Genomic DNA, 25,419 nt, shown 5'->3' on the forward strand with positions numbered 1-25,419 from the left:
AATAACGATTATCTTCAATATTGTGGTAGAAAATAACAAAGACTTGTTACACTACTTGTCATAATTATTATCTACAATATCTGTGCAAGTTTTTGCTCGTAACATTCTTATGGAATTTAATTAGTATATTTTCAGAAAGTGTTAAATCTAGAGAAAGAGCATCAGATAGAAGAAAGATATATGTTTCTTATCGTACAAAACTGTAACAAACTTTATGAAATTACATTAAGTACTTATACTTAGGTGCTTAATGTACCACATAATAAAGAATCGATTTCTCATTCTATTAAGAAAATGTTCTTGCAATTTAAAAATACAGCTATTTATAATCTATATAATATTAAATGTGCAAATATAATTATTTGAAGCAAAAATATACATATAATTACGGAATAATGGACGAAGTGTTAAAGGCGATCGCGATAGCGGCAAAGTATGTACGTATATCAGGGTATCCTTTAGGAGAAGGGGTTACGGGAGGGAAAGGCGCGAAATGTGGAGGATGCGGAGGTGGGTTAATGTGAGTCCGCGTAAGGACACCCGCTGCGCCCTGCGGGAGTTAACGCGGGAATCGCGTGTTTCCTCTATGAAGCACGGAACGCTGGAGAACGTAAGGAAGAAAGACAGCTAGAATGAAGAGAAATAAGATACAGAGAGAGAGAAAGAGAGAAGCACGGCTATGGATTTTTCGCGATTATTTTTCTGTTTATGTTCATCGGAAGGAATGAATCTGTCGATGATGCGATGACATGTGGCGATTGTTCCGAGTTTTTACCTTACCAATACTTCAATGCCAGCAAAAGAAATTTAATTACAATAGAAGTACTGAGCACACATAACAATAATTACATTTGGACATTATGTCAATTCTTATAATTTTATAAAAATCCGTTTTAGAAGCTCTGCTGCACACTGTTTACAGTAAAATTATCAAGTCCTAAATGTAATTACAGTTATTGTTTTATGGATGAAATCGTTATTTTTATCGAAAGACCTAAATTAACACAAATATTTTCATCTTCTACGGCAATTTTTTTCCAATTCAAATTATTATGTTTGTACTAATGTATGCTCGAGTACATGTAACGCAGATATCGCGTCGTCATGCATTTCAGGAATCCACGTTATGATACGTCAATAATCGCGGCGATATCCACGCTTTACGTCGCTCTGTCGCGAGACATGAGAAGAACACTTTTATGGACACACCTTACATCGTTTCGGCTGCTCGAGCCGGCGCTTTTATGGCGCGCGCTCTCTGTAATGCTTCAGCATTACGCGACGCGGATACCTTACAACGCCGTGAAGTAAACTCTTATATTACGGCAGAGAACGGTCGGCGCTACGATGCGGTAACGGTGATTTGTTTTCCGCTTGACAACTTTTGAGCACTCGTGCAGTAACGACCACAGTTTCCGCATCCGTATCACGGACGGCCGCCGTGGCCGTCGTCGGCATAACGCCATAAACGCGGACCATAAGCTCGCGGCTGAGAAAGGAGCGTAAATATAAAATCACGCGTTGTCATTGTGATATCACGAATATAAAAGTCTCCATTAACAGGCGATAATGCTCGTTAGTGGGGACTCTTCACTTCAATGACGTATTCCGCGGATATGATAAAAGCTAATCAAGTCATACGCGCGCGGCGCGGTGAATATCTCGTTTCTGGACTTTACCGAAATTTAAATTACGAATATAACTCTCCGTTGGCAGAAATGTAGTAGTGATTAAAATTATCCCGATTCGATATATATCTCATTTTCTTCGAAATTACCCCTGAAGATGATTTACGTATAAGCGACACTTTGTGCGCGAGGACCCGATATTTTCGTGCGAAGTTTCAGCTCGAGATCGCAATCGCCTCGCGAGTGTTTGCGCGTCGACACCTGTGACCGCGTTCCGTTGGTGCACGGTTTCATCGTAGAATTTCTATTTAGACGCGTGATATTAATAAGCGTTGGAGAGAAGGAGAGTGAAACTGCGTCCCGAAAGCGTGGACGCTGCGCGATTTTGGGCGGGAGAACGAGTTAGTCTACAAAAATTTTCTGCTGCTGACGTGCCGCGATTTATTAGTATCTGACCGTATGGCCGCGAAATTCCGCGCTCGCGAAAAGCCATGGCACGTGTCGCGACGCATCGCGACGCGTCGCATCGCGTCGCGTCGCGCCGCGTCGTTGTTACGCGACTTGGCGTCGGCTTGTGTGAATGCAGCCAGCGACGTCATTAAGCAAATCACGTGGACCGATCCGTCTGGGATTTAATGGTTGTTTGCTGGTCCCAAACGTGCCAGACTGCGTCCCTTCTGTTCCGTATCTATCTTGTATTTGTGTTAATTTTGTAGCGACGAGCCAAAAGTTGATACGTCAAAACATCAATCTTTCAGAAGGTGAAATTTAAGCTATGTCGTCAATAGGCAGACACGTAATTTCAGATTTAATAACATTTTAAAACTTATTATTAGAAGATCAAAATTTAACTCTTCATGAAAGAATCGAGACTAGAAAGACCTAAAAGCACGATTACATCTTGAAAATAACTTATTAAAAACTAGAAAAGAGTAAAGAGACTAATTGAAGAATAAATACTTTATTCTTATAGCGTAATAAATAAAAAATACTTTTATTTTTTTATTATTACAAAATTATTTTATATTTTGAATCTTTTTGCCGATTTTCAACACGAAAAACATGATTTTACTGTCATAAAGATTAAAAACACAAGTAACTAGATTCATACAACGAAAATTCTTTTTCCGTAAAACAAACATATCGAAAGATAATATCTTATCAAGATGTAACAAGAAACAATAGCCCCGTAAACATTCTGAAAGATTTGACCGATTCATATACAACAGTTGAACGCTTTCCGCGGATGATTGAAAGAGCCGCGTGATTCTTAATCGTGAGATTGTTTTTATTTGCTATTGTATGAAATATTTTTATATTTGCTATGGATAACGACGTCGCGCACGATTAATGCTGTGCGATATCGAGGAAAACGACTGACAGTCCGCCGTTTGTGCGGCCGCATCCGTGCTGATAGCGTATCTCGAATAGCGTTCCCTGGGCACGTTGCACGCGCGATGAAGACGATGCACGACGTCAAGATTACACTTAAGACACAACCGACGTATCTTGCGCAGCGATCTCTCGATTACCTCCCTCCGTTCAGGAACTTTCCTCTTGTTTTATCCTAATTCTTCCTTATCGTTTCGTCATACAGCGTTTGGTACCGACGTTTTATTTGCACACCTTTCTTCTCAATGCCCATATTTATTTTGTGAGACAAGCCAATAAAACGCAAACGTTAAAGCTTTTAAAATAGCTCTTAGGAAGTATTTTATTATGTTTATTGTTTTGGTCTGATGAATAGTTAGTTTATGTAGTCCTCGTAAGAAATTTAATAAACAAACGCTGTAACGACGTCAAAATTGTAATGCAAAAAAATTTTTCTGAAAACACTTCATTTTATATCGATATAGTAGTTTGAGTAATTTTGTAAAGCTACTTATTGATTTGTAATAAAATGATTTTCTCGCGCAATCTTAATGCAATTAAACACAACTGTGTTTTTATCTTAATTTTTCATTACACGCGAACTAAAAACGCGATGTAAGATCATTTTCAGTTACTTCCTAATTGTTTATTCAGCAAAATAATCATCAACAAATTTTAGAATTTCGACCTGTCTGAGTTGACCGGCAGTGACGCTTTAGATGAAACACTATGAAGCACAATTCAACGGTTTTAATTGCGATCGATCCAAAAGCGGGACACGCTAGGCATCGGCTGGTCTAATCGTCGCATACGATAGTGCATACGCGGCCAAACCATTATTGTCCCGGAGAAAGGGGTAGAGGGAGGTTTACATTCTCTGCAGTACTATATGCTAACCGAGCTGAACAAACCATATTGTATCTCACTGTCATTTGTTAAACGTAAGTGAAACCACGTAATGGATGTAAATTTGTTATTGGATAACGTAGTTTAATTACTTTTCACGGTGCGATAATCGATTGTGAAATTGCTTCTCTCTAGTTTCTTTCGTTATTCAATAAAGTTCTATATTAAATTACACTATATTAAACGGCTTATAATTCTGTTTTCTTTTTTTTTTGTAGGAAAGATTTGGAAAAAGAAGATCTATATTGAATTGAAATATAACATGAAGCAAATAACTTTTATGCGAAAGTTGTCTTGAAAATGTGTCAAAAAATAACTTCTGTGCCGAAGTTGTGTAAAATAGTAAGAGTTATCGCTTCAAACACATAGATGTCTTCAGATATCAGTATAGGACGTGGTACGGTCGGCTTGGTTGGTGGCTATACGAATGGTACTCCATCCTTCACTCTGGCGTTTGCAAACTAACTCGCGCAGTGCATTCTGACCGTGTCGGTGTGCGTGTGCGAGCTCGCATGCGGGACGGATTGCTGCTGACCCGTTGTTAAGTTAGTTCGCCGTGCTTCGTGTCGCTGTCGGGGGAATAGTTCTGCTAATTAAATTGGCGCCGCGCGATTGGCGTGAGGACGGCGAAAAATAGTGGTACGTTCCGCGGGGCGACGGGGAAAACTACCGATGGACAGCCGTTGGCAAACTCTCGAATTTATGCTCGTTTAACCCGTATCCTTAGATTTTGGACAACGTTAAGGGCACTATTATTCATTAGTTATTCTATACTCGTAGTTAGATCTTGATTCCAACGATTGCCAAATGCAGTTTTCATGTATAGTTAATTAATACGTTAAATTATTATTAAACTGACATTTATTTATATCGAATTTACTTAGAAACTGAGATTTAAAGCGATTTTGTGCGATATTTAGCAGAATATTTTGTATCAATGAAGTTCTAAGAGATTTAAAGAGATTCTCGCATAATGCGTGAAAAGTAATTAGTGTAGAGGTTTTCTAAAATATCAATATACGCAGATTGAATTAATTCTTAAAGTCTGTATATTGCATGCCTGTATTACATAATAAATCGAATGCTAGAGATAGATTTGAGATTAGATTTAATCTCTTTTTACGATTAAATAAAGTAATGCAAAATGATTTTTCTACTTAAGAAAGAATGGATTCTTTCTGATATTCTTGTTTACTTTACGCGTTCTTTCGTCGTCAACTCGTTTAAGTTCATTCGGCAAAGATTGGACGGAAGCTCGGAGTATGCTTGTTCAATATAAGCTCGTCCTTAACTTGACAACCGGATTCAGAAAAAGCTTGACTTTTCCCTCTGAAGTCCCAAAGGAATCGAAAGAAAAAGATGTTTGTCGACCACGATATTTTTGTCGTACCGCGCATTCGTTTTGTATTGGCGTATCGACTCTGCGACTCGAATGAAAACTTCGAGCATGCTTATTCAATTTGAGTCCGTCTTTAATTCGATAAGTGGATCAGAGCGCGTTTGATTTTCCCGAACTTACGAGGAGAGAAAAATGTCGACGCGCGCAGTTCTCCTATTTTTCTTCATTATTTTGATCGCGCGTTTTCGATCCACTTCATTCTTTCGGAAATCGAGTAAAAACTTTGGCACTGCGTTTGCTTCATTAATTTAAGTTCGTCACTAATTCAATAATTCGATGTAGAAATGTACCTGATTTCTCGTTTCTTAAGTTCTTCCGAAGATAGATATTGATATGGGAGATTTTCATTATTCTTGATTACTCCGATTTACAATTGATTTCATTCTTAACGAATGATATGATACAGCCCGAACATTATTACCAATTATTTTATAAATCATGCTGATTTCAGAAAATAAATTGTTTTGAGTATTGCTTAAAATAAAATTAGAACAACACTTTATGCAATTCGCCAAGCACTTCGGTTTTGATAAATTTTTGTTTGTATTTTATTTCCAACATAAATCTCGCATATGCGAAATCGACCGAATGTAGATCATAAATTCGCAACATTCGGGGTGCAACATTGTTTTCGCGGGCACCAGTTTGAAAAAGGAGAACACCGTTCGCGGAGTTCGTAGCGGGGGTAAAAAGTAGCACGAGAACGAACGAGCGTTTCATTACACGGGGCGGAAGGAGCAGCGGACGGAAGAGAGGGGCGGAAACGACGAGGGGGTTGCAATGGAGGCTGGGAACGACGCGGTTGGTTACCGCGCGTAAACGCACGCTGCGCACAATTACAGTAACTAATCGCATTGTTTTCGTAGCTACGACGCGGCGTAATACGTCATAACATTCGATCCAACCCCCGGCCAACCCTTGATCCTTGGCTCGTCCCCTCAGGATTCCGTTGACTCACTCTCTCCTCTCTCCTCTCTCCTCTCTCTTCTCTTTCTCTCTCTCTCTCTCTCTCTCTCTCTCTCTCTTTCTCTGATGCGCTTGAAAATTGCCGACCCACGTAATATATATATCCAGGAAAGTAACAGATTCATGCATGTTTACGTGCATCACGTTTGTTTGTAGAAATCCGCGAGAGTTGAACGCACCCGTTGCATACATCATCATTTTTATTCTCTAACACGACGTGAGAGAGTTGCCAATTTCTACAAATAATTGTGAAAATAATTCAGTTTCGTAAATGGTAGAATTATCAGAACTGATTGCATAACCAGAACTGATTACATAAGAAAAAGTGTCATGATATGTATGTATCTATTACATTGGCATGCGTATATAGCAGTTAAAATTGTTATAATAGAGATAACAAATGCAGGAAAGAGAGAAATACATTATATTGAAAATATAAACAAAAATCAGTGATTCATTTGCATCAAGATATCTCGATACCGCGAGCAAATTGCAGCCTGAAATTCACGCTGCACCTACAATATATGAAAAACGTAATGCAAATTTTAAATTAATTTCCAATAAAAAACTCGTTAGCCAGATGTCCTAGGGAGATCGAGGGAGCTGTACGAACAAACGATTTCGAGCGTGTGAGTGCGCACCAGTTTTAGTATTTTGTCCCTTTCCTTCATTTTTTTTTGCCAATTCGCCCGCGCCATCCCTCGCTATACCACCTTGAATTTACGGCGAAATTGTTAAACGACGTTTGAAAAATTCGTGGCACATACCATTGCCTGGTTTTCCCCAGTTCTCCTATGATCGTCGAATTTATATCCTCCACTTCCGCCGGGTAGGAATGCGAGTAGAGCCGTGTAGGAGAAGGAAAGGGATGAGAAAGCACGTTAGCGTTACAAACCATTGCATGCTTGTAAACGGATCACGATTTTGAACAGAGCATATAGGTGCCTCGAAAAACGTTCCGAATCTCGACAATACGTTTTGTAGCTTATAATTACGGTGTTTATTTACCGTTTAATAACAAATGAGTAAATGTGTTAATATTTTCTTCAAACTGAGATTAATTAACTTTCGGAAATTTTATGGAAATAAGTAAATTATATCAATTTACGTCAATCTCCTTAATTACCATGATGATGTCGAATTCGACCTCGATGCTGTATTTTGCGAAATATCAGGAAGAGCACATAAATTTCAGTGCTCTTATACAACCTACAACCTACCCTCCTATATAATTGCCTCTCAATTTTGAAAGTTAATTTATTGCTTGATGCCAATTTTATTTTGTATAATGGAGAGTTTCGTAATTAAATTTAATCCTACCATATTAGATGTTTGAAATAATTATGTAATATGTATGTATATGATTCCCACATTAAGCGGAAATTCAAGTTAAAGCTAATTATTGAAATATTTAACATTGGGATTTAATGAAAAGAAAAAAATCGTCGAAGAACGAAAGCTCGGAAAAATGATGCGGTAACTCGCGGCGAGTATTTTGCGTGTAATTATATTAAGCGCTCGATCGAGGAACAAAGCGAGACGCGGAACTGGGAGATGTGATTACGTTACGTATCACGGCGGGATGCGCGGCGCGATAATAGCTATTTGCATTAACGATCCATCCCGCGCACGCATGGGGCGCGTCGCATGATCGCGGCCGGTTGCAGTCCCGGCCGGCGCAGTCAATCAGCGAATTCGAGCCTGGGATACGTCAGAATCGTACTAACCCGGCCGGAGATAATCGCGTTACCTTCCCGATTCTGATTACCGACCTTAATTAGACAATGGCAAAATAATGCGTGGCGCGGCCGAGAGCTTTCGCAATACGCATTTCCCGTCGGCAGCCGCCTCGTTTCGCGCAGCGCTTCAATTATCCGATCGATCTATTTGTGCCACGCGTCCTTTGGATCTCATTCTATAGGATCTCCCTGGATTAACTCTTGACTTTTTCTCCCATTCTGCTTTCTCAAGATTTGCGATACATTTAGGCTTTTATAAATTAGAGCGATTTGGAAATATTATACATCTGTTCTTCTTTATATCGTATTTTTTATAATTATACCTCAATGGATTATATTTTTTTCAAAGATATGAAGGGGTGTCAAAGTAGTTTTAGAAATCTGTTATTTCTCGTAATGATCAGCATGTATTCCTTCATCATTAGCAATTCTTCTTTTAGGGCCCGAACAGATGAGCCACTTTATACCGCTACAGAGAAGCGCTACAGATCGTACAGACGGGCCCTAATAACGATCGACGAACACTCGCGGTTTTTCGACAACATGAGTGGCGGAGCTGGAGTAAGGGTAGGCTGACTGGGCGTACCGAATCGTGATTTTATAGTTATCATTTATCAAAAATAACTCACCGGCCGATGCGCAACAGCGGAGGTGTAACCCGGCCTGCGTTGATCTGTGTAACACATAAATATTTTTATATTAAAGAAGTGTTCAAGAGATAATAGATACTTTAAGTAAATAACTATATCGCGCCCGTTAAAATTTTAAATGTCATTTCAACAGATATCTGATTTAACAATCGCGGCCGCCGCACGACTGCATATTTCCGCATTAACTCGTTCGCATAATTCATTCGCGAAAAATCGTGCAAGTAATATTACGACCGTGCGAATAAGAGAGAGCGACGTTCGCGACGTAATAACTCGTCTCGCACATGTCGGAGATCGAATTCCGAAATTGCGAAATTGCGCCGGAGTTGAGCCTCGAACGAGTAATTAGTATCACGTAATGGGCGAATCAAGTGGCGCTTAAGGAAGTGACCGAATCCGGCCCCAGAACAGCAAAATAATAAATAGAGAATAATAATTACTCACCCCATGGTTGCTCCGCTGTCGCCCGATGCCTCCCAGGCCTCGTCCTTCTCTCCTCGAGCCTCCTCCATTGGAGGTCCGTTGTCGCATCTCGGTCGGAGCACTCACTCACGACTCACGACGCGGCGACGTTCACGCGCGAAAATCAGCGATATCGTCGTTTATCGACCGCGCGACACTTTGCACGGCACTCCCGGTGTAATCACGCGACGCGGCGCATACTTTGTTACACGGCAACGAAAGAATTACGGCGGAGAAGCTATACGAACGATCCGCTTGACGCCCGTGACGCTTGACGTCCCGCAGGTAGACGCGACAAGTGAATTTAACATGGCGGAGAGAATTTCGTGAATCACCGCGGCCAACTTCGCTCGGCAGGAGCCAACCGTCGCGAGAACGCCACACTCGCTGCTTGTCGGGCGATTTTGGTTTACTCCAATTAAATCGATTTATGAACACCGTGTCTATTACGCACGATCACCTAATATCAAAATGCGATTAAATACGACGTTAATAAAGACTGTGATCTGCGATCGCTAATTGAACACATCGCGGTGTTACTCGATTAAGGGTCCGCCTTTATCCGTGCTCCGAAAACGTTCATTCTGAAGTCGCGCGACACGACGCGAGACGAAGTTGACGGTTGAGAAAAGCGAGGCGATCCGAAAGTATGTAATCGAAAGTCAATATTACCGAATGCGATATACCTCGGTATCCGTATAAATTCCGCGAAGCATATGTATTAAATGAACATTCGATATATAACAGTTTTTCGTAATCCCAATTGCCGCGCCGGACTCGGCGATTCGTGTATTATCCTGCGATATGATTTGAAAGAGTAACGACGTTCAAAGCGGGGTCGCGGGCGCCGCGGTAACATGATACGCGGGGGAGAGCGGGTAGGCTGACTGAGCACACGCGCGGCGTGCCTATATCGTCGCTCTACCTCTCCCCCCCCCCCACTCATGTTTACCGCGGCGCCCGCGACTCGCTGTGACGTCGCTGCTCGGCTACTCTCGGATCGCAGAGTGATACACGAGTCGCCGTGACTGTTCAGGTTATGAAAAACTGTGATATATCGAATGTTCATTTAATACGTGTGCTTCGCGGAATTTATACGGATACCGAGGTATGTCGCATTCGATTACATTCTTTCGGATAATCGGTCTCGCTTTTCTCAACCGTCAACTTGACTCGCGTCCGCGCGGCCTTCAGGTGAGATGCCGGAGTCGTTTTCGGCACACATGCGAGCGGACCCTTAATGGAGTAACGTCGCTGCGCGTTTAATTATTGAATTAGCAATCACAGATCACAGTCTTTATTAACGTCGTACGTTTAACTTCGTATTCAATCGTGTTCTGATATTTGGTGATCGTGGGGAATAGACACGTACAGTGTGTTCACAAATCGATTTATTTGGAGTAAACTAAAATCGCCTGACAAGCAGCGAGTGTGGCGTTCTCGCGACGCACGACGGTTGTTGCTCCTGGCGAGTAAAGTTGGCCGCGCAATTCACGAAATTCTTTCCGCCATGTTACGATTCACTCGTCGCGTCTACCTGCGGGACGACAAGCGTAGCGGGCGTCAAGCGGATCGTTCGTAGCTTCTCCGCCGTAATTCTTTCGTTGCCGTGTAACAAAGTACGCGCCGCGTCGCGAGATTAATACCGGGAGTGCCGTGCAAAGTGTCGCGCGATCGATAAACGACGATATCGCTGATTTTCACGCGTGAACGTCGCCGCGTCGTGAGTCGTGAGTGAGTGACCCGACGCAGATGCGACAACGGACCAACGGAGGAGGCTCGAGGAGAGGAGGACGAGGCCTGGGAGGCATCGGGCGACAACGGAGCAACCGTGGGGTGAGTAATTATTGTTCTATTTATTATTTTGCTGTTCTGTGGCGGATTCCGTCACTTTCTTAAGCGCGACTTGATTTGTCCGTTACGTGATACTGATTACTCCTTCGAGGCGTTTAACTCCGGCGCAATTTCGCAATTTCGGAGTACGATCTCCGACATGTGTGAGACGAGATATTATGTCGCGGACGTCGCGTCTCTCTCTCTCTCTCTCTCTCTCTCTCTCTTATTCGCGCGGTCGTAATTACTTGCACGATTTTTCGCGAGTGAATTATGCGAATGAGTTAATAACGGAATTATGCAGTCGTTTGGCGGCCGCGATTGTTAAATCAGATATCTGTTAAAATGACATTTGAAAATTTAACGGGCGCGATATAATTTACTTAAAGTATCGATTATTTCTTGGACACTTCTTTAATATAAAAATATTTATACGTTACAGATCAACGCAGGGTTACACCTCCGCTGTTGCGCATCTCGGCCGGTGAGTTATTTTTTTACTTCAATGTCGAGGCAATAGATTTGTAAAATCATATTACAAACGTAAATAAGATGTACGCATGAGAAATGAGATATAAATAAAGAATCACGAACTGTCTTTTTCCAACAATTATTAGACAATATATTACAATTTTTATTTAAAATAATAATGCAGCGGTAAAGTTCTATATTACTTAATCTCATGAAACATCTTCATTGAATATATTATTTATTCCTACAGTTATTGTAGAAAAATTAAAACATTAAATATTAAGAATATAAATGTATATTAAAAATGAATTAATATATTATAATATATTATATTCCCTTGAAATAGATAGGCTCGGAAATAGACTCTCTCTTTTTCTGAAGCCTAGAAAATATTTTTATAATTTATAATCCGCTGCTGACTTTTTATTACACAAGGGTACGCGCACTCACGTGATAGTGGTGCTTGAAGGGACCACGGCTTCTTCGGTATCCGGATTGATAAGTGATGATTATAAAATCACCATTTGGTATGCCCAGTCAGCCTACCTCCATCCGCATTACTCATGTTACCGAGAAGCCGTGGCTCCATATTCTGACATTACTGATCGCGCGGCGATAAACTGCGAGTGTTCGTCGATCGTTATTAGGCCCGAACCGACGGAGCCCTTACACTGTCCATTTTGCAGCGAAATATCGAAAATATCTTCGTCGCATTATCGAAACGTCATCTTCCTATTCTCTTTCTTTTTTAGTACCTTTCTTTTCCTCTTATTGTTAGTGCATAAGCGCCACGAGAAGAGCAAAGATGCGTAAGAGAATGTTCCTTTTGACTTTACAGAGAAGTAGAACAAGTTTGAATAAAAGATCTTGTTTCCTCGAGTATAATTTAACGAGGCAACTTGTTAATATTTACCATAAATCATAAGGATTTGGCCAAACAAAGCACCTTATAATCTGCAATATTCAAATTTTTTTATTTATTAACACTTTTCTTCGTGAAAAATAGAAAACAATTTGTACTTTTATAAATCTTTAATATAAATGAGTTTCTCTTACCTGTAAATAAGCGTATATATCTACAGATGTGCTAATATATGAGAAATAGAAGGTTTTAATATATAATTTCTGTTTTCCAATAAATAGTTAAAAAATTTTTACATACCTCCTCTATCACGAGAAAAATCTGGTTGGCGTTCATGCCGTAGGCGTTTTAATTACCGGTGCATTTTTCCGAGATGTTTATACGCGCGATAAATCAGCCGCGAATAAAAGTCACGTCTCTATTTAAATGCACCGAGATTGGGTGCGTTGTCGCCGGTTGTCACGAGGCACCCTCGCCCTCGCGTCGGCGGCGATAACAACACGGGGGCGGCAGGGCGCGGGAGAACGAGGGGGGTTGTAAGAAATAATTGAAATGTCGGGGACGTTTGATTCATTTCCCGCGGCTTTTCTTCTCATTTTATATGGGAGCACTGCGGATGGATGCGAGGCGACTTGTCCGCCATGAGAGGGGGAAAGAAAGGGGAGAAGGAGCGAGGAGAAGATGAGGACCAGATCGCGCGATAGGGCATGAGAAACGTCAAAGGCCGCCGGTATATCTGATGGGACGGGAAGTCCCGATTCTCTCTATACGAATGCACTTATCCGATTGGCTCCGTGAATCAGCCGCGTCAGCTTCTTCGTTTGCTTCCAGTTCTGGTTTAGGTCCTTGTCTGTGCTCTAACTTAGACGACAACCGCTTGTGCCCTCCCCCGACCATCGCTTCTCTCCCAGCAACTTTCGTATCAGATACGATTTGAATTTCTTTAAAATAGGAAGCTCCGCCTCCACTTCCGCCATCGGAAACGGAAAGCCGTAGGTGGTTTGTTGCTGCCAGCGATGGCTTTGATACCCTCGGACGAACTTATACGACGCATACAATAGCAATTCAGTGGTTAGTTATTCGAATAAATTTTTTGAAGATGTATAATAATTGGATTTGTAGAACCATCCGTGCAAAATAGGAGGATGAATGAATTTCCGATTTAGGTTTACTTTGAATTATTGTAAGTCGCGGAAGAAAATCACAAGAAGGAATCCTTTTTGGAGCCGCGAATTTGTACAAGTTGTATGTTAATTGTCCGCGTATAATTCTCTATTACGAAAGATAGTTTTAATCCGGAGTTATCCCAACTAATCTTATCTGCGGTCAGCCCTACGTAATTCCGGGGGATCGACCGTGCTTCCAATCGCGACAAATGGCAACAGTCGCGTTTCGCCCGCGAGTCATCGCAGTCGTAAACGTTCACCGGGGCGGGCAAACCAGCGTTTTCATTAGCCAAGATAATCTGTTTACTGCCGTTGCAACGATACGGCAACCCGGCCCAGCGTTGCACACATACCACTCGAAAGCCATGGAAGCTCGCTACGCGTTCAACCTCTCCACCTCTCCACCCTCCCTCTCTCTCTCGCTCGCGTGGTTCCGCGCTGCCGGCGAATCTTGGGTGAACCGTTCATGAATAGTGCATGGTGCTCCGCACTGGTATACACGAGCGCCCTATATAGCGGCCGCTATAGCGCGACGGCGGAGTCGTTTCCAGCGCCATCCAGCCCGGGCCGGCCGGGTGCGCAGGGAGCAAATTGAATAGTGGACGTCATCTAATATACAGGTTGTCCCACATGTTCCGCTACGCGTCACGTCGTTTCGGCCTGACATTATTTATTGCCGCGGCGGTGGATACGCTGCGCTGTGTTCCAACCCCTCTTCTTCCTCCCGTTCTCGGCGTTCTCTCTTGTTTTCCACCCTCCCTCTTTCTCTTTCTCTATCTATCTCTCTCTATCTCTATTTCTCTTCCTCTTCCTCTATCCTACCTTACCGCTCTCTCTCTTTCTCTGTTTCCTGCTCTTTATGTGCTCTCCAGCGGCTCTTTTCGTTCTCGTGCAACACACGCTGATGCACATCTACATATACAGACTTCTTGCGCGGCGCCTTGCGCGTATCGCAGCATCCGCCCTCGATGCACACGATAGCACCCCCTGGTCCCCATGCTTCCTACCTCGGCCGGCACCCCACTGTATCCTTGAATCTGTTTGTTTACCGTTGCAGCACAGTTTCTAGTGATTTATACCTCCCGCGCGTCTCGGCCAGCCAGCGTGCCCTCGAGTGGCTATGCCGGAATAGCCAAGTTTTTCCGATGGTCCAACGTTGCATCAACAATACTACAAACAATATGAAAGCCACGTGTATCCCCTACGTTATTACTTTACCTAAGTAGATGTTTCCATCTCGAGTAATCCAAGCAAAATGGATATTAAAAGTGAAGCGATTGTCTAGCGGAGGAAAAAAGCGATAGTTTTATTTTATTTTTCATTCACTTAAGTTATTTATCGATTTGATTTACCTAAAAGAGTAACAATACACGTTATGCGCATTTAGAGATATTCAGATATCCTTTTATAATCCGCAATTTTTGTTACGGTAGATAGATGGAAAGATATTTATCTTTCCATCATATTTTTTTTTATATCGATTCTATTCGAATCATTGAATGCAGTCAATCGGTGCACTAGTTGCCGTATTTGCACGAACTATTAAGTGTTTACGAGTTCCATTTTCCGGCGCCTAACCACCGTGCACATCACCCACACAGCAGCGTGTACCTTTTGTTCCCCAATCGCTAAATCGTTAACCAGGATCATATTCGCTGGATGTATTGTCTGCATCGTACCTTTCACTCGGCTCGTCAACCGGAAATCGGGCGCGTCGCGACGAATAATTACACGCGGTTACCAATAACGCGACTGTAGCCGACGTTCTTCCATAGTGACCTAGGGATACTGTACTGTACGAATAAACTCGAGAGAAAATGGAAAGAACGTTAAAAATATAAATATTGAAGTAAGATAAAAACAGCGTTTCTCTGTTTGAAACTATGAATTAACTATGAATTTTTAGAGAAAATCGAATTTTTTTTATCAGAATAAGAAAAACAAGAAGGAAAATTTAGTTTAAAATTTGATTGAATTTCGTGAAAAGAAAAAGAATTCCGTTTCTGAATTGTTTTTGTTTCTGCCAAGTACGATTTAATTAATATTATTATTATTATGTAATGCGACGACTTTTGAGATTATGTATCGTATAAACGCAGTGAAGATGTTCATTTATATTCCGACAATTTCCACAATATGGTAGTCATTTGTGCTTTCGCGTAGCTCGGCAGAAAATATCAATTAATTTGCAATCCGATATCCGCGACGTAAGCTCTAACAATAAGATACAATCTTGCGCGAGGACGTTTTAGTACAGTATAACCCAGAAAAATATTTCCAGTCTTTCGAAATATAGAGAATCGTTTTATACCTAATCCTTTATTCGGTGGATGATCGACCGTTCACGTTGTCGCTGGCACCGCCGTCGGTTTATTCGATACATCCACCCTCGATTTTATACGACCCCGCGGATACCCGTACACGTGTAAGCGTAATGTAGGTCAGGTAGAAAAAGAGACAAGTTTACGCCGAGCGGTTTTAGCTCACGCTAGTGAGACACACACATACGTAATAGTCGAAAGCAGGGCGTGCGTGTACGGGAAGCTTAATATTTCATGTAAAGGGTCCAAAGCACGGATCACGAGTGGTGGCTTCCACGGAATTGATTGTAGCGGATTCTTACACGCCTCCCTCGCGAACTCTGCTTCTCTGAAGTTTCGTTAAAGTTGCTGAAAGTAGGATGATTGCCGTGCACGGGATACTTCTCATCTTTGATACGTACTTATTGTTAGATGATGTATTAAGTAGCGAAATATGGATGATAAGCTTTATTGATGCCGGGCAGAAGAAATGAGAATTGTATTTTATAATTATACATTTATTTCTTGTATATTTTCATATAATCGTAATTTTTAGTTGTCTCTCGTTTTGTTACTTACAATTAGTAACATATATTCTTGAAATATACAATTAGTATATTAAGGAAAAATCTTTACGTATGTGCACATCTCTTTCTAAAAAAAATATATAAATAGCACACTTTACGAATGTAAGTAAATTTTATTTTTTTAAAAATATGTACGTTTTTAAACAGAAACGAGAAATACTTATAATAAGAAATTAACAGAGAATATTTAATTTTAACGATCGTATTTACGAGATGCAAAGCTGCAGAAGGCTAAAGGTATGACGTACAAAGTCCCCGAAGCGCAAAAGTTGGAAGTTGAATAAATGCGCGATAACTAAAGTCCATGAAACTGACCAGAGAGAGACTGTTCCTTTGATATTACAATACCAAGCGCGGTATAACGTCCGGACGAAATCGGCTTAAGTACTTTTGAATAATAACGAAGGGCACGCGCGTCAGCCTTGATGAATACGGGCATTACACCGGATCTGACTTTTGCTGGAAAATTAAAGAAGATTCGCTTTCATCGGGAGGGGAGGAGAGGCAGTCGTGTGCAACTACATAAGGAATAATTTAATTTTATATGCTCTGCAATTCGAGCTTCTTTCTCAAATTTTTCGCGCAGTCAACTTTCTGACGCACTTTGAGTGTTAAAATGACATTTTATGTTGCGTATAAATTCTATATCGTACATATTGCTTTAAATATGAATTAATTTCCGTTTTTAATTGCATCATGTAATTGTAATTATTAAATATTGCAGCGAGGAATATAAAGTTTGTTTATATAAACTGTCTGCTGCACTCATTCTAGAAACTACATTCTCATATAACGCGCAAAATGTGCAATTACCTGAAAGAGTATATACTATATATAAATATACTTAATACTTCTCATGTAGAAATAGATTAAATTTCTGACAAATAATGCTCAACAATTACAAGTATTTACATTTACATTTTATAACAGGTAAAAACCATTGCCGTGGAATTAAATAATAATTTAACTTTTAAACACGTGCCAAACACATTTATTTCTTTTCCTCTTTAACTTTCATTTTCTCTTTCTGTTTTATTCTCTTATATTACTTTTACCTTTTTCGCTTAACTCGCGCGAACAGTATTTACACAACATAATGGAGGCCAACGCCGGATAAATCGGAGGAGAGGAGGAGGGATGTATCTCACGTAACACCTACGTTCTTTCGCGTATCCCCCGTTAACCGACAAACCGCGATAAATCGTCGTTCTCGTGCGATAGTGATGGGGAAGGACGGCGCGGCCCGGAATTTCGAGAAAATCGAGTATGGTCGCGATGACGACCGGTGCGGTGCGGCACGGCGCGGTAAATAAACGAGCGTGCATGCCCTTGCTCGCTCGTGGATATGGAATTATTGATCTACGGCTGTAGCGGCGATTTATGGCCGCGGATAATGCATTCGGAATGCGTTTAACGGCCGAAACGGAGCCGCCTGCGCCACCACGACCGACTGGCGACTTTGTTTAGGCGACTCAGGAGGAAGGGAATCGCAACGGACAAAGGACAAAGGGCTGAAAACGTTCCTGGCGTGCCGGCGATTCAATCCGTTTTACCAGTGCGAGGACACGAGTTAAGCCTGCCATCACCGAATTATTTCTGAATGTTGAAAAGAGTATTTTAGTATAATTTCTATTTGTACTCTGAAAATCTCACATTTTCGCCATTTTAAAAGGGTATAAAAATGTTTTATTACGAAAGAGCGAGGAGGTTTAATCTTCAGCATCTACGGTTTTTATTCACTTTCGTGTAAAATTTACGCGCGGATTTGTATTTGTTTTAACGCAGTTGTAGATTATAAAAGGTACTGCGATGATTATCGCGCGATATCCAAAATAATTTTCGCAATTTCGTAATGTGCATGGCTATTGTTGTAACATTTTATCCTCGCGACATTGCGCGCGGTTGGAGATAATTCCAAATATAATTTTCATTCGCCCGCAGATCGTAAAATATCGCTCTCTATCGCTTATGAACATTGTATTTACATTTTAGAATGAGCCGTATCGACGCTAAATTAATTAACAATACTAATTTAATTAATATCATGTAATATGATTTTTGCATATTGGTTGCAGTTATCCGAAGTGCATTTGCATTTGAAAAGAAATTTTTAATTGAAAGAAATGCATTTAAAATAATTTGATGCATGCAAACATTTCCATACTCATGCTTCCATTATTTAACGTTAGATAACGCGTCGTATTCATGTATGCGAATTGCGTGTAAAACGAGCTCTCGTTATACACTTTTTCGGATTATACTGTATATATTACAAAGTAATACACGCGCGACTGAAACGCCGCGTTTTACTGCATTTTTTTTTTGCGCGAGTCGACGAACCCAAGAAAATTGCAACATTACCGTTTGCTCAACCCGGGTTGCTGATTGTCACCCCTCTTGCCTTGCGCTTCCGCATTTTCTTCGATGTTCGAGTTGCAAAAAGCGAGCTTTCGCGCCGAGTTCTCTCTCCTTCTTTCTCTCTCTCGCTTCATTCTCTCAACGAGAGCCGGTCCGGAGCTGTTTTGCCTTCTTGCGCGAGGACATTTAAATGGCGCGCCAGTACCCTTAAAAAGGCCGTGCCTCAACCCTTCGTCTGGCGATGCGAACGTGGGTCGAGGAAAAACGCGCGGCAGCCATGCACAATTTTACGGAAAGCCGAGCCGGGGATTGTCTACGCGACGAAAGGAACCGCGTGAGAAAGAACAATAAGAAGACGAAAGAGGAAAAGAGTGCGAGGGAATGGAAAATGACCTACTTGATGATGTTCGCTGCGATGGAGAAAAAAGACGAGAAAAAGAAGAAGAAAGGTGTGCATACGGGGGAAAATACGCACGTGAGCGAATGGAGCCAAAAGAGCAAGAATTAGGTATAATTTTTGGCTAGGAGAAATAAAACGGGGATACTTTTGGTATACAGGCGCCATTATCCGGATGAAATAGACATTTTAGGATTTTGAAACACGTATTTATTTTTCGCAAACAACATATTTGCGCGCTCTGTGTGTCTCGTATTTCTTCTCGAACATAAATTTTAATAAACGAGCGTTTGACCAGGGCGACCACCGTTTACTTATTTTCGCTGGTAGAGATATTTTTCGTGCGAGAATTATTCGATTTCTTTTACTGGCATTAAGTTGTCACGAGTTTTCTTTTTTTCTTTCGTATTTTTATTTATGTATACTGTTTTCTGACTCGCGGAGTTTTTATTTTATGTTTTTTAGTGCATTGTATTTTTCTTATTTTTATCATATCTCTTTGTATTATTTACTGCATTTATATTAATTGTCTCTAAAATAAATAATACAAATAATTGCAATAAACTGAAATTTTTACGTAATCGTGCGCGATAATCGCTGCGCCTCGAATGCCAAAATTATTCGGATTCGTGTCGAATTTAATGATTTTCGTCTCGCAATTTTCCAACTTCTCAGAAATCTTTGGTGCCTCGTCTGAAATCTGTACATCAATCTTCCGAAGAAAGCAGCACAAATAATTATGACGGGCCGAAGTTTTCGCGACTTCGATAATCGACGCGCTTCGAGTGCCAGATTTAATCGGAGGGGTCGAATTTAATGAATTCGTTTTGCAATTTTCCGGCTTCTCGGGAACGCCTTCGACTTGTCAACTCGTCCTCGCATTCCCGGATTCGGCTCGCAAGAGTCTCGTCGCTCGTCGGTTCTTATGAATCAAATTGGAATCGAAAAGCGATAATTACACCGTCGTAATGGCCGCCTTGGCCTTAAATACGGATGGGCTTCCTCCTTTTTCCCTTTCCCCATCTGTACCCCCTCGCGTCGGATGCCGCGGCAACTAATGTAAACTGACTGACGGACGAGGAAGGGACAGAAAAGAGGGACACACAATAGCTTTCGATGCCTTGAAGGAAGACGGTGGAAGAAATTGGGGGAGAGAGAGGAGTGGCAAATGGATCCTCTCCGTTCCGCCTCGGGAACGGAAATGAACGGAATGGCCGCTAAGCGAAAAAGCTTTCCTTCTTTGAGCCACCGAAACCGTCCAAAAGTGGACTCGCGATGATTTCCTGATAACTAACCGAAGACGTGGAAGAACATCGGTTTCTTGCTACGTAATCTTGCACAATTTTTTTTTACGAAAGATTACCGATCGGATAAATTATGAGATGATTTTAAATATACAATATATCTATTATTTGTCAGCGTGCTAAATAACAAACTGTTTAATTATGCTTTAAAATGCGTTATTCTATTTTTTCTTTACGTTTGCATAATCTTTTATTCACATCCTTTATGTTCTGTCGGTGAACTTGACACTCAGAAGGGCTAATATTTCACTTTTATCTTCGTTGGGAGTGCCCCTGCTTCGTTTTGAACGGCGGGAGAGCGATCATTATAATAAGTTTGGGAGATGATGTGGCATTAGTGTCGAGTACGATGGCGTATTTGTCAATAGGTGGCTGTTAATGACAGCGGACCACCTCCCTCAGCTCGCAACCACTTCCCTACTTCACGTTTATCCCCATGTTCTATTGAACCTTCGGTACCATTAACATACATAAATAGCTCATCGCATCCATGAGCAACGTTGCAAGTGATTATATGCTGCTCAATTTAGATTAGGTTGCAGGCAATGCATTGCGATATTCGCGGATTAAGAATAATCTTGTGAATAATTCATAGTACTTCAAATTATAAGGCTTCTGTTATAAAATTTATACTGCTATATGCTCGGCGCATGATAAATGTACGCGACTGACGTGCATGTATCGTATTTTACAATGGTTAATATAAGACGATCCTAGAAAACACGTGCATTGCATGAGCGTCGTACCAGCGAGATACGAGGAAGCATCCAGTACGGAGCGTAAGTTACCCCTATAAGCTACAACGTACATGCAGCAACGAGAGTGTTAGCGTCGAAAGGGCTGACGTACGTACAACGGTATTAGTCGCGCAGCCGGGGAAGCGTAAAAGGAAGTACGTCACGGGTATTCGCCGCGATGCATGCCGTCGAATGACGAGGATAACCGACGAGAGAGCGACGACGAGGATGAGGGCGAGGGATGCATTGGGGGGGTCCCGCTCGTAAGCAATAAACTTACGTACGCCTCGTGGCGCGCGGCGCGCATCATACCGCGCGGAGGGCTCTAAACATTCGCGCGCGTCTATAAGGCGTTAAGCGTAGTAGTTTTATTGCCCCTCAGCCAACCGGGACGCGAGGCCGAGAGGCGCTTTTACGGCCGCGAGGCTTAGCCGCGCGTCTTGATACCAGTTAACTTTCCCGATCGTTATCGGCGACGCAGCCGCCCTGGACATTGCCAGTATACCGGCGGCGCTGGAGAACGAAATGGAGATTTGTTCTCGTCAAACACATCTGCACGTACGTTCTAGGAAATCACGTTTATGACGTTACATTTACCCGGCTGGGAGTTACGTCGCCTGGTAGTATCGCCTAGCATCATCCGCGACGAGCATTGCCGCGGATAGACCGCATCCGATTGCAATAATAACATTTTTTATCGTCACTTCTTGACTACGTCGAAAGCGTAAAAAGTAAATGCAGAAAAAGGTGGAAAATCACGGCAGTTAGCTGCATGAGCACAAAGCATTAAAAAATGTCAGATTCTTGCTTAAATTATAACATCGATTATAAGTTGCAAAAATAACATCATTATAAAAAGAAATACACTGGAAGTGGAAATGGAAAAAAAACATCAGAACACTTTATCCTTACGATATCCGATAACGCTGTTTATACGATCGAGCACAGTGCATGATAAAAAAGACAAGATTATACAACATATGGAAATCTTTATTGAGGGATACCTTATACAGGTACATTATATAGTATAGTGAATATATCAGCCCTTTATGGTGTTCTTTTTCCATTTTCACCAGTGTAGATTTATCATAATCACTTAATGTTACGGCTATTATTGCTGCGTTTTACTTACTTAACATAAAGATAATGTTATAAATTAACTGTTATAAATTGACAACGTGCAAATAAAAAGACATTTTAATCTGTATCTTAATTTGCACTTTATATTATAACATTATTAGAGATTTGTTTCATCTCACATATAAAACAATTAAATTTAAATTTAATTAAATAAAATTAGTTTTTCTATTACTTGACAGCTAAACAATTAGAAAATATAATTTATTCTCTATTTTGAATTTTAGAAATATGTATATACAATTAGATATGTATACAATTAATGAAATTAGTTTGTTAAAAATAATCTTGTTAATGATTCCATCAATGTGCTTAAAAGCGTAAATGATAGTAATTTTGATAGTTAATCTAAATATAAAAAATGATAAAATATCTGTATGAAATTAAAGATACAAACGGACGAGTAAGTCGCATAAATTTCTGATATCGTTTGCAAAAAATCCAAGATAATCAGTGTGAAAGGCACGAGCAATAAAATAAAAGTGTCGAGGGCTGCACGGCGGTTACGATGATTTTCTCCAGTCCTCGTCGCGCGGCACCTGCTCGGGATCGGTGCAATATTTGAGCCCTTGAACGTGCACTCTCTTCCTCTTAGCTGCAACCACCATTGCTCAGAGCTGATCCATATGTAACACGAATGAATATTCAACCCCCGCTGCGAGAGTGCCACCCTCTCGCTAGGGTTATCGTGGCCGTCTCTCTCTTTCTTCTCCGTTTCTCTCTTCTCTCTCTCTCTCTCTCTCTCTCTCTCTCTCTCTCACACACACACACACACACACACACACACACACACACTTTCTCTCTTTCTCTCCGCCCTTGCTTCTCATCGTTCCACCATCATCGTCAACGACGTCGTGGCGAACAGCAACGGCCGGCGATGCCGCAAGTACCGTCGGTTTCATTTTAAAGAGAGAACGAGAAAGAGAGAACGAAAGAATAAGAGCGAGATCCTAAGTGCAGCGATAGCGTGAACGGCGATAGCGCTATCTGCCCGTTGATGACGTCCTGCTCCTCGCCGCGTTATCCCGGATGAGTGCCGCGGTAAATGGGGGACGAAAAATTTCGTCTTGGTAGTGAGTGAGAGACAGAAAGTAGAGGAGAGAGAACGAATTTATTTGGCGGACAGGCCCTCGTTAGGGAGAGGATAAATACGTGTAATCTGTGAAAATGCGAGAGACGCCTGAATAGTGGTTGGGATGCGTTAGTGCATGTTGTGTTAGTGTATCATCGTTCTCCCTAACTCGAAAGAAAAATAAAACTAATGTAACATACTCATATGATCTATTCGGAACAGCATTTTTCTTCACACAACGAGAAACATTAAAATACCAAAAGGTTAAATATTCAAGTAATATATATGTGATACAATTATATACACAATTGTCGTGCACAACAAATATACTTTTGTTCGCCCTTATGAAAGAACGAGCGCAAATTGTCGTGAATACGGGAGGTGAGAAAGCTTGCTGAAGAAATATTTGTTTACTGATTGTACTGGGTAAATGTGAATTTTTCGTAGTACGCTGCTGTCAGAAACGCCTATGGGGAATGACGAGGCAAGATTCAGACAACATTTGTGTCGGCACGGTAGGGTAAACTCGGGTAAGATGGCCATACAGGAAAGATGGCCAACCCATGTTCATTCGATGTTTCATGGCAAGCTAGATTGAAAAAACATAGGTTGGCCATCTTTCCTGTATGGCCATCTCACCCGAGTTTACCCTACATAAATAACTGCACCGTCGAATGTGAAAGCGTTTTAACGAACGCGCTACGAGATTTACCATCGCGTTAACGATTCTCGTTTCGGATTATCCGTTCAATTCTTCTTTTGATGTTTTTAATTCTTTACATGTGCACTTTTCAGTTTGTATGTGCAGTGCTCATGTATCTCTTACAAAGTTGAATAAGTAGTTTAAGTAAGATATGTAAAATCCCAACTGCATGGATCGTTTAAAATAAGTAATTTTTTATTTGAGTAAGATACTTGAAATAGTTGTTAATTTATCTCATGTATCGTGATATCTCCTGACAAAAAAATTGGAACTTTTCACGAGAACGCATTCTTCGTTTTTTTTATTAAGTATCTATGAATTATAAAATATTTTGAAACATCGTGGGGATTTATGCCCGTATTTATAGTTTCTACTGAAAAATTCAGCTAAAATTTGAGATATAATATAGTTTAATAAATAAATCTTGAACTTTTGATGTTCTTTGGATCATATTTACAATCGTGATTTATTTGAAAAACTTAGATGAAGTTTGTTCTGAAACTTAGCCTGAATTTGTTTCTCATGATTCAATAATTGATTTTTTAAAAATAAAATATTTAACGTACATTTATTTTGTGAGACATTAAACATTTGTGTCGATGAAACTGGTTGGAGGAAACATATAGCCTTGTTTGTTTGGTAGCGCATATGTACCTAAGGTTGCCGCGCGCCGTGTTGTCATTCACATGGTAAGACTCGAGTCTGTAGATAGTGACACGTGCCGTTCCGCGTGTTGTTGCATTACTTATCAAAATTGGATCGTCTCAAGTACGAGAAGATACCCGATTATTTCCTACGAACAATCAGTTATCAGCTATCTGCGTGATTAATTAACTTCCTCGATTAATAATTGCATTGATTATTTATTTATTGAAGCAAGTATCACGCGTAATTTATTCACGAAATTAAAATAGGAGATGAAAATTGTAAATTATTGTTTTGCGATATCGACACGGTCAATAATAATCTCTTTAACAATTAAATCTGAACGTATCTCGTTAAACGTTTTGAATTTCTTGATTTGAGAGCGCGAAATAACATGACGTCAGATCAAGTGATTTAAATAATGGAAAATGATATATCGACTGTTTAGTAGTCACAAGAACATATCTTATTACATTTATACATTTCAAAGAGATTGTGATTTTATTGCACTGTATTGCACATGTATGAAACGGATTGATCTCAAATCGAGTAGCATCACACGGCGTTTAATTAATAAATACAGTTATAATGAGGTCCGTTCTTTAATAATTATCAACCGCACCTAAATTCGGCTTTAAAATTTTAAATATTAAATTCGGTTCTGTATTTCTTTTGCATTATTTTCACGATTGTAATTCAGTGGGATTCTGTTGCAAGGTACAATGG

At 40.8% G+C, this 25,419-nt stretch overlaps 1 protein-coding gene across 6 annotated transcripts in view; it reads left to right on the plus strand.

Annotated features, from left to right (window-relative positions):
- The window catches only part of Rbp6 (RNA-binding protein 6), a 598,266-nt gene that overhangs the window by 234,398 nt on the left and 338,449 nt on the right, over positions 1–25,419 (plus strand). The gene's annotated exons all lie outside the window — the stretch shown is intronic.

This window comes from Temnothorax longispinosus, chromosome 2 (genome assembly GCF_030848805.1).
Source record: "Temnothorax longispinosus isolate EJ_2023e chromosome 2, Tlon_JGU_v1, whole genome shotgun sequence".
Lineage (NCBI taxonomy): Eukaryota > Metazoa > Arthropoda > Insecta > Hymenoptera > Formicidae > Temnothorax > Temnothorax longispinosus.